This window comes from Embiotoca jacksoni, unplaced genomic scaffold, assembly GCF_022577435.1.
Source record: "Embiotoca jacksoni isolate LCO1_2020_lvr unplaced genomic scaffold, fEmbJac1.0.p SCAF_15, whole genome shotgun sequence".
NCBI classification, from domain to species: Eukaryota; Metazoa; Chordata; class Actinopteri; family Embiotocidae; genus Embiotoca; species Embiotoca jacksoni.
Window position 1 is genome coordinate 9274543 of NW_027185285.1, and position 10969 is coordinate 9285511.

The following is a 10969-nucleotide window of genomic DNA, read 5'->3' on the forward strand; positions in this document are numbered from 1 at the left end:
TGTCATGGTTTGGTCAGTGCTACTTGTCAGTGGTTAAAATCACACTAATTAAATGTTGTTGTTTTTTTAGTCTATATATATATTCAATTTTTACAAAGGAAATTGCTGTTATCCATGGTATCAACAAAGTAATGGAAAATACAGTTGAATGTAACACAAAAACGCTGATGAACTTGTAGTGTGACACCACTAGAGGGTGAGAGCAGGCTCTCTCTGCAGCGACCAGCTGACCAATCACAAGAAATCAATACAATCAGAAGCATAAAAGAAATGACAGGAAGCTAAAACACAGACACTTTGAGGAGGAGGAGGAGGAGGGGAGGGGTGAAACATTACTCCTCATTAAAAATAGATAATGCTGAGTGAAGTACTTTACCCTCAAGTCTACCACTATCACAAACTACCTTACATCTAAACACAAGAAAAATGGAAGAAGCAGCTGGCTTGATCTGCTAAAGAAAACGTACATACTGAAGACAAAAATTGGCGAAAATAAGAGAGCATATTGGACAGACAGATATGTGCATAATCACTCTTCTCAGTGGAGTGGAGTGGTATAGCTGTCCAATATACTCAGTACCTGCATTCATTATTCACTCAAGGATGCTACCGGGGCTGAGATAAAGCACTTAGAATCAGACTGACAGGAACTGGCCAGCCTGCCCTGGACATCATCAGGTTTCAGGTTAAAGCTAATTAAACAGCCCCACAGAGAAAACAGGCTGTAGGGCATGGCCTTGCAGCTAGCTTTTACAGCGTTAACTGCACTCAAATGGAAACTCACGACTACTACTTCTTAACTGACTAGAACAACAAAAATGACTGCCTTAAGAATAAATGCCTCCAACAACAAGTTGCAGTTTACATCGTCTGTCCAAACTTGTATAATATATGTCTTGAAGAATTTAAAGTGTGTGTGTTCACATTCTTGGTCAAAAAAGCTGATCGACAGTAGACAATGCTTCAAATATATGTTTCTGCAAAGAAGCTACAAATTCTAAAACGCATTCATCGAGTTCATTCGAGAGTCCAAGTGGACGTTTGTGCCAAATTCTAAGAGATTTCCTTGAGGCGTTTCAGAAATATCATGTTCACAAACATTGGTCGACGTGAGGTCACGGTGACTTTTGACCCCCCCCCAAAAAAAAAAAAAATAATAATCTAGTCAGTTCATCCTTGGGACCACGTGAATGTTTGTACCAAATTTGCAGAAATTCCCGTTCTTGAGATATCACAAGAACAGAATGGATGGACGGACAGACAACTTGAAAACATAATGCCTCCAGCTATGACCATCGCTATCGTGGAGGCATAAAAACCAGAGACTCTGACGTCATAGACACGAGTTACAAGTTTCATTGTCTGCTTTAACATTGAGATTATCATTTTATTCCGTGAGGAACCGCTATGGCCCACACACTGCTGAAGCACATGCCTAATGTATGATGATGGTTGTTGTCTTTCTTATTCACATGTTGAGCGTAGAAACATCCTGCATGTTAATGATATGCTGTGCTGGTATGATATGTTTTCTTCAGGGTGTCCATGCTGTGCACAGAGAGTGGCAGCTGCACTGACGATTGCTAACCTGTATCTGTCTGGTATTCATTCACACACACACACACCCCCATTTGTAAGATAATGATATTCACACAATTAGAGTTTCAATGCATGATGATACCGCTTATACATTTGGAAGCCACTGGGTGTTGAAAGGGGTTTGATTTGTGAATATCTCTGCCAAAAAAAAAAAGAAAAGAAAATGGCGACAGTGTCTGATGTGATGGGTGTGTCTCTCAGTACCAGCTGCTTTCTTGAGTGGCCTGGCGGAGTAGCAGGAGATTCAGACCTCTGTGCGATCTGACTCCACATGCTGGAATAAATGAAACACAGTGAGAGCATACCTGTATCTGCTGCTAGGTAACTAACTAATATGTTGTCTAACAGTTTGTCAAAGGTAGCAGACTCCTGACTGGAGGCCAGGTTTTGGGGCTTGACTGAGCGCCAGCCCTTTTGTACGGTGGCTGCCCCCAGCTGGACTTTAGGCCTTGCGGAACAAAAACAATGAGATAAATAACACGGGAACTGTGCAGCGGGGTACGCAGCCCTGCCCCTTCCTGTCTCCGCTGCAGTACACCGCCCGCCTGTGTGAAAAAAAAACAAAAAACACCTTCCTCTCTTTGTTGGGCCTGGTTGACCACCATGCCAATATGTCCATCAGCTTCAAGTCAGCAGGCATCAGACCCCCCCCAAAGTCCCCACCCTCTTCCTTGTCTCCTCACATGTCTTTCATACACTTGTGCACACACCTGCACGCATGCTGTATGAACACCATGAAATTCACACACATTTACAGTATCTGGGTGTTATTTTCAACTCCGCACAGTCTGACCAACCATTTTAAAGACTCGATCAATCCTCGGGGATGACTTGACCTTCAATTATGAGTCAGCAAAACAAGTGGCATTGCTAAAGAGCAAATAACAAGAAGCTAATTTGTTAGAGATGCAGCCCTCAGTCCTCTCCAGAGGAACACAAAGAAAGCTTCGTCTGGAAATCTGACTGAGACAGATAAAGATAGACTCAGAAATAAATTGTATTTCCGCAATGTATGTGTTGTATATGTTGTTGTTGTTTTTTTGGTTCTGTGCCATACATTTCCACCCTGAGCTTAACACAAGATCAAATCCACTGTGCAGTTCTTGGAGAGAGACGAGTGCACAACGGGCTGGAGATGAAAAGAAGCCCATCCAGACCAGACCAGCGCACAAAAGCCTGGCTCATGTAGACGGGGGCAAGCGGCTGCTGGGAGCTCAGCAGCAGCGTGGCAGACAGACAGACAGGCAGACAGGCGGCATGCCCACCCAGACTGTCTCTGATGAAAAGCCCTGTTCTGGTGAGGAGCACGGCACACAGAAACAAAAGCTCTTAAAGAAATGAGACAAAGCCCTTCGGTATCTAATTGTGCCTGAGTGAAAACACACAACCGAACTGAAAGCCAGGCATCCTCTGTGTGCTGCTCCCTGCCTTCTTTATTTGTCGATGGCAGGCTCGCCCTTTTCAATTAGTATCTTGAGATCTGTTCACTCCGGCTGTGACAGACTGAACTCGCAGCCAGTTGCACATTTTAAATCTGCCTTGTGGAAATTTTACTTTAAAGACAAAAGAAACAAAAGAACGTTTAAGACTTTAAATCAAATATACATATTATTGGCAGGATTGCGTCTTAATTTGGAAATATCTGATGTCAGATTAATTTATTAAACCCAGAATTATATAAAAAAAATATTCTCAATTCTAGTTTTACAATCAACAGGTCTGAAATGCATTGAGGGATTTTAAATTCTTGATGCAACAGTAGCATTGAAGGCACACAATGCAGGCAACTTGATGCATGTGGTGCAGCAGTAATGCACCGTTAAAGCGTGTGTGTGTGTGTGTGTGTGTGTATGTGCGTGCGTGTGTGTGTGTGTGCGCAGTCAGGCATGGAGAATAGAAGAAAAGGGTTTGAAGGGTTGAGAGAAAGGGGTGTAGGGGCCTAGAGGGAGGGCAACAGACAACCGGCAGAAACCCGGACAAGAGAGTAGGGTGACTTGCAAGAGGTGACATCATCTTTAATTTGAATAATCCCCCAGCCTGGGAGGTGATTGGCTGCTCTTAGAGAAAGCAGAGTTCCGCTGCTATTTGCTATTCACCCCTTTCAATTTTAGCATGGCGCGCTGTCGTGGTGAATGCTGCCTTCAAGGACTCATGGTCAGTTCCTATTTCTGAAAACATTTGAGAGAAGCTTGGTTCAACATATTAATCCTATGACAAAGTGTTTTACTTTACTGCCTTCAGAATATGTGTGAGGATGTTCTCGATGTTGCAATACCACATATAATAATAATAAAAACAACCTTTCCACCCTCCATTTAGGCTTTTTAATACTTTCCAGCTGACCATCCCATCGATGTGGACTTGTCAAACAGGTGCAAGTGATATAATTTAATGAGGGCTACACCTTTTTGCCCACACCTGTGGGCATGGCTGGAATTAACCTGGAATGGATTCCTTATTAACCCAACGCCCTGTTCCACCCTGGGAATTACTGTGGTTTACAAATGGCACCTTAATCAAACTTCTCCAGACACCTACTTGGCTATTCCTGTCATGGCGGCAGAACATTTTATGACACATTGAGCTTCAGTGTGTCATATTCCTGAACAAATACGCACTGAAAAGGGCAGTTCACTTATGATGGTTAGGGCCAAAAACAGGTGTAATAAGGCTTCTGGTTTTCTGGAGGGAGCTCTGTAAAGTGGTGATTTCGTATTTTGGCCTCTGATGTTTAAGTTTTGATTATTAAAAGAAAAAAAAATCAATCAAAATGTACACAAGTTTATAGAAATACAACTTTAAGTTGTGTTGACTAAAAAAAAAAAATCATAAACCAGCTACTAGGGCTGAAATGTTTGATTGTCCTAATTACTGACTAATCTGTGTATTGTTTGTGGAACTAAAGTTATCCACAATATACGAAGACATAGCAGTGTTGACGTTTTGTCAAAGACATGTTTCACAGACGTCTATTGAAGTTGGCGTGCTAACCAACTAGACCTGGCCTGCCCTGTCTCATAATATCATCCCACACCTTAACAGGGGATAGTGAGTCACTGTCCAATGCCTCAGTCCAATGTGAGAGTGGTATATTCTAAGCATTGACTGTTTATACAAATGTATGTTGCTTCCGGGTGTGAAAATTGAAGCCAATGCAAACATACCATAAAGTTCAATACCACTGAGCGTCACCGGGGCTTAGCTGCAAAAACCTCTAGCTCCATAGACGCCCAATCCACTCTTTAATATTGAGAAATGACTTTACAGTGAAGTATGAGACATGTTGTGTCCAGCTGTTAAACTTTAGAAATTAATATATCGTTCAGTATTCATATTCAGGAATTTTTATTGAGGAAGAGGGAGTAGATGCCAATTCAAAGTAGGATATTTCATATAGCTACAAATTAAAATATTTTGGGAGTGAATCTTTAATGCAAATGCTCCAAATGAAAACGGGTCTTTCATACACCGATTAGCCATAACGTAAAATCCACTGACAGGCGAAGCATTAAGTAAAAGAGCTCAGAATTAATCCTCTCTTCCTAAGGATTATAATGTTTATTTGTTATCAGTCTGATTGAGAAAGGTGTTGTTTTATTTGAATGGTTGATTATGAAGATTGCAATCGGTGGTGCTGTTAAACTGAAATTCATTATCTTGAGGTGTTCCTAATATTTTGTCAAAAGGGACTAAATATTAGGAACACCTCCCAGTGCAGTTCAAGAACACCACAAATCAAGTCTCCAAAATGACCATTAAAATAAATCCCACCACCTCTCTAAGTCCGACTGAATAACAACTGAACAGGATAATCCTTTACAAAAGGGAAGATTTACAATCGTATTTAATTCTCTATTCTTCACCCGTCAGCGGTTTTAACGCGATGGCCGATAAGGCGTATTGCGAGACCTGTCATAATTCCGACATTTACAACAGCACCTGAAGGCAGCGGCAGCCCTCTCCTCCGCCTGTCCATCCATCCGTACACCGGTCTACTATCGTGTGTGTGTGTGTGCGTGTGTGTGTGTGTGTGTATATATATGTGTGTGTGTGTGTGCGTAGTGAAGCGTCATTCTCCTCCTTTCTTCCTTTCAGTGAACGCGCGCATCACTTGTGGAAAAACGGCGCTCGAGCCCCCAGAAGTTTCTCGTCTCTCCCGCGATTTTTTTTTTTCTTCCGTTCTTCCCGGTTTCCGTTTGGCTCCTCATTCCCACTTTGTGTGGGGTGGTGGGTTTTTTTTTTTCTTCTTCTTCCTCTCTCTTGACTCGAGGATCCCGGTCGGGAGGTGTTGCTGGCTATAACACTGGGCGTAAAAAAAAAAAAAAAAAAAAAAAAAAAGCTCGGAGAGGATTTTTTTTTTGTTTTTTGTTTGTTGTTGTTTGTTTGCTCGCCTCGTCGCTGCACTGACTGGTAAGCTCGAGACTGTTATCGCTTTAGCTCGCGTGCTAACGTCAGTTACTAACCACAGCTGGTCTGATGAACGTTAATCAAACGTTACTCTTTAGAATTAAACGTCATGTCCGTCTTCCGTTACGGACGTTAGTCTCTCAACGGATCACCGCTTGTGTTTCCTCACGTTAAAACACCTAAATGCATCGGGATTGAGGGGCTTTCTCTTTTTCCTCCCCCCCTCTCTTCCCCAGAATGAGTATTTCTGTCAACCGTGCTGCTGTGAATGTATTGTGATTATGTTTTCGTGTCATTTCATCCCCTTTTTATTATTTTTTTTGGTCCATGAGGCGCTCCGTTTCAGTCACCGGGGCTCGGTGGGGCGGTGGCAGGCTGCGTGGTAGCTGGAAGTGCTCAACAAACCCCTAAAACAGCTCGATTATTATTTGTTTTTTTTGTTTGCTACTTTACATTTAAAACAAAAAGAAGCTTCTTCTTCTTTTTTTTCTTTTTTTTTTTCCATTGTGGGGCCGTTTTACCAGGCTTTTCCCACCCTGAACTATTTCTTCTCTCCCCTCCTTCTCCATCCTCCATCGCGGATGCCCCATTGTTCTTTGATGAAGCCAAGTAGTGCCGAGAAATGTTTCAGTCGCCTCAGGAGGACCAAACTGGCCAATTTAGTCCTCCATAAATTTCTCGGTTTTCATTTTTAACTCCACACATTGATTTATTATTTTTTTTGGTGGGGTATTTGTATTTGTAGCCCGTTTTAAAAACAATACTTTCCCCAGATGCTGGAGGGAGTGTGTAGAGCTGAAATATCTCTCAGAGAGTTGTGCACAGTCTCAAGCTGGCATGTAATCAGAGGTGATTAATGTCATCCACCCACCACCCCCCCAAAACAAAACAAAAAAAGAAAAGTGATCAGCTATTGTGGTGTGAGTGAGGCTGGAGGGGCCGTAGCTTCCTCCTCACTGACTCTTCTTGGTGAGTGAGTGCAGCCAGACAGATTACACTCCCCTCTGTAGAACAATGGGCAGGAGAAAAACACTGCCAGTTCCCAAAGCCTGGCCAAGAGCATTTAATAAATTGCAAACATGCAAGCATTGGAAATCTTTATCCTCAGCCCACAGCTTTATTGTCCTCCTCCCCCTCCTCCTCCCCCCCCCCGAGGTGGCGCAGACAGAGACATAAATTGTCTCGAGCTTCGTGACCACTCTGGACATGGGCTGGTCAATAATGTGTGCCGATCGACCACGATGTATTGATGTCATCCTGAGTAAATGGGATCCCGGGGCAACTAATATGAGCACTTTTCGGGCTCGGCCGGGCACACACGGGGCTCGGAGACTCTTTAAATCGGAGGCGGGCTAAGCCCATCAGCGAGTCCACCCCCCCCTCCGGTGCTTGGATGAGAGAATGGCTGACTCACAGTGTTGGTGGATGAGGCAGGGAAATGGAGGACAGACAGGCAGCCTAATGCAATCATGGGAAATTAAATTTAGCCTCCATTTAAAAAAAAAAGAAAAAAGAAAATGCACTGTTTTTCTGAAGTTATTGAGGATGGCCTTAAAGATTATTAGTTGGAGGATGTGGATTACTGCCAGAGGCGTTGTGTGTGTGTGTGTGGAGAGGATTTATCAGAGAGTAAACTTGAATAAATGAAGACGATGAGTGTAATCGTGAGAAAATAAGAAAATTGAACACCGTAATCTCCTTTTTATTGTGAAGTGGACTCCGGTATGCCTCCGGTTGGATGTTGTCTGCACTGCTGTTTGTACGTCTACAATGGGATGTATCGCTCTGTCTCCTGTCACTGTGTTGGAAGAGTCGGGAATCAAGGGTGTGGGTGTCTACAGTGTTAGATACCCACTATGAAGTGCTGATAATAAACAGAAGAATACATACAAAAAAATATAGCTACTACAGCTGAAATAATGAAATGAAAAGATCAAATCAATTTATAAGTCGCTGCAGATTAATTATCAGTTAGTTAGCAGATTGTGATTTTGGACTCTTAAACCAATAATATATTATTCTATTGAAAAAGATGGTTCAATGATGGAAATTTTTCTTTAATCATTTTACAAGTGATCTTTCAGTCATGTTAAGACATGAGGTTACGACAGGTGTTTCCAATATTTCTAACATATATAACATTGTTAGTAATGTTAATAATCTGCAACATTTATTTAACCGATTAGTATGCAATATTTTAAGCAAAAATGCCAAACAATCCCTGGTTTCAGCTGGTCAAATAGGGTATGTGCTGTTTCTCTTTGTTATACAGTATATGATTGAACATTGAATGTCTTGAGAATTTGGATATTTGGTTTGATTTAAAAAAAAAAAAAAGATTTTGAATGTTCCATCTTGGGCTCTTGGAAATTGTAATTTCCCCTTTTTTTTTTTTTTTTTTTTTTTACTATTTTCTGATATTGAATTAATATTAATATACATTTAATGAATGTAGAAAATGGTTTTGCCTCTTCTCTTTCTCTAAGCAAAGCATGCTCAAAAATACTTTCATCTGAAATATCTTTTAATAAACTTATATTTTCAGGCAATTTAAATTTGAAGCACCTACTTTGCCCCCGAGCTGGCGCCTCGACCCACGTGCCGGTGCTAAGAGGGGAGATGATTGTTGCATTAATAGACCAATGTGTCAGATTGCTCTTAGTGTTGGAGGGTGTGTGACTCATAATGAAATCCCCTCCCAGCTCTGAACTTCTCAGCAGTGACAAGAGCAACCCTGTGCCTCTGGTCATCAGCCTTTTTTTCAGCCTGAACCCGTGGCCCTTGCGCTCAGCGTCACTAAAAAAAAAAAAAATCACCCCCCCCCCCCCCCCCCCCCCCCCCCACCCTCTGGAGCTCGGTTTTAATCCGTGGCGACAACTGCACGATTGTTTTGAGATTATCAGAACACTGACAGAAGCAGTATGTTTGGCTGAATTTCCTTTCTGTTTTCTGGGTGATTTGAGGCTTGAGGAAACTGCCACGGGCACCGCAGGGGAATTTGCACAGTGACGATAAAGCAGAGATAAACTTTGCCGTTGTCTGCGCTCTCCGTCTTGATAGCAGCCTCGGTCGGCGGTGTCACAGTTGTCAGGGCTTGCAATTGGCAACTGGCGGCGTGGTTTTGAGACTGTATTTGCCAGCAGCTGCAGTAATTTGCTGTGTTTGGACGCTCTGAATTCCTCTGGTGGGAGGATGGATAATGGACACGGTTAGCAGCCCTGTTGCTAGGCTTCAAGACCAAAAGTTTTCACGGCACAATGTGCCTGTGGTGACTTGCTACGTGGTGTTAGAGATGGTTCAAAACTGGGCCAGAAATTCAGCAGTCAACAGTTTTGCTCAGCCATTTTTTTTTTTTTTTTTTTTTTTTTTTTTTTTGCCATCAGATATATTGGTGACAAAGGAGCCCTCTTCACATCAGTATCACTGCATCTTTGGCCGACACGGTGAAGAAGATGATGTCACAGGCGACCCACCCTGCCCTCGCCATGGCCACGTGTGGAATGACAGGCATTTGTGCCAGACACTGGTGCTGACAATGATAGACTCCCTTTCCTAAAAGCAGCTGTAGGGGCTCTGTCGCACCAGTTTTCCCTGCTGACGTTAAAATCATTTATTTACGCGTTTTGTTGCATTTTTTTTGGTGTGGTTTTATATGCATGTCTTTGCGGTCGTTGCGGGCGTGGTAAAAGAAGAGTATCGCCGCATTTTGCGGACGGATGTTGTGGCACTTGAAGGCCAGATGTGCGGTGTGTGGTTTACTTCTTGGAAAGCTGAGGTTAGTAGGTGCTGATCCGGTCAACCATCCAACCAGTCTGCTGTCCTGAGAGAGATCAGATTCCAACTGGAACGTGCCGAGGTCCTCTTCAAACAGGACGACATAGTCCTCTTCTGGACGCAGTCCTTCCACTTGTACTTTGCGTGCGGTTGTCCGTGTCCCTGCGCACAATCGAGAGAGAGAGAGACCCTCTTGGGCAAGTTTCTGCCATCATGACCAGATGCCTCGGTTCTCCCCTTCACCTCCATCTCTGTATCTGCTCTATCTGGTGACATTGATCCAAGCCACCAGCTGGTCCTGGGCTGGCCTGATCTCATTTACCCCCAGAGAGGAGCTTGCTTGTGGGCAGACGTCCCATTATGGAGATGATCCAGCAGCTCTAAGTTACAAATTAGGCTTAGTTTCTCTGTTGGGTGCTCCATGTCCCTCTTCTTGTCTTCCTGGCTCGCCATGTCTCTGTCGCTCACCCCCTTTTTTTTTTTTCCCCCTTTGTTTTTCGTCCCCGCCCAAAACCTTGCCGTCACTATCTCTCTTATGTCCCGGGGGAGGCAGCTAACAGCATCAGCGGGAACCTGTCTTGCTAATGTACTTCCTCTGTCTCTTTCTCTCTCTGGCCATCTGTGGATCTGTTCTCCGGGGCTCCCCACTTTCTCCTCTGCGATCGATATCCACACAGTTGAGCTCTGCGCTGCCCTGCTGGTCGTCCCTGCAGGCGGTGGAGCTCAGCCAGGCTGTAGTAGGGCCCTCGCCACTGGAGCCTTGTTTGTAGTCGAGCTCTGTCTCTACCCTCATTGTTTTGGGGCTGATAGACCCTCTAGCTCTGCCTCCCCACAGTATTGTCTCGATTCTGGGACATACTGAGGCCTCTGACTGCTACATATCCCTCCCTTGTTCTTCCTTGTCTCTCTCTCTCTCTCTCTCTCTCTCTCTCTCTCTCTCTCTCTCTCTCTTTTTCTCTCTCTCTCTCTCTCTTTGTCTCTCTCTCAGTATCTCTTTCTCTCTCTCTCCTTTTCTCTCTCTCTCTCTCTCTCCTTTTCTCTCTCTCTCTTTTTCTCTTTGTCTCTCTCTCTCAGTCTCTCTTTCTCTCTCTCCTTTTCTCTCTCTCTCTCTTTTTTTCTCTCTCTCCTTTTCTCTCTCTCTCTCTCTTTTTTTTTCTCTCTCTCCTTTTCTCTCTCTCTCTTTTTTTTT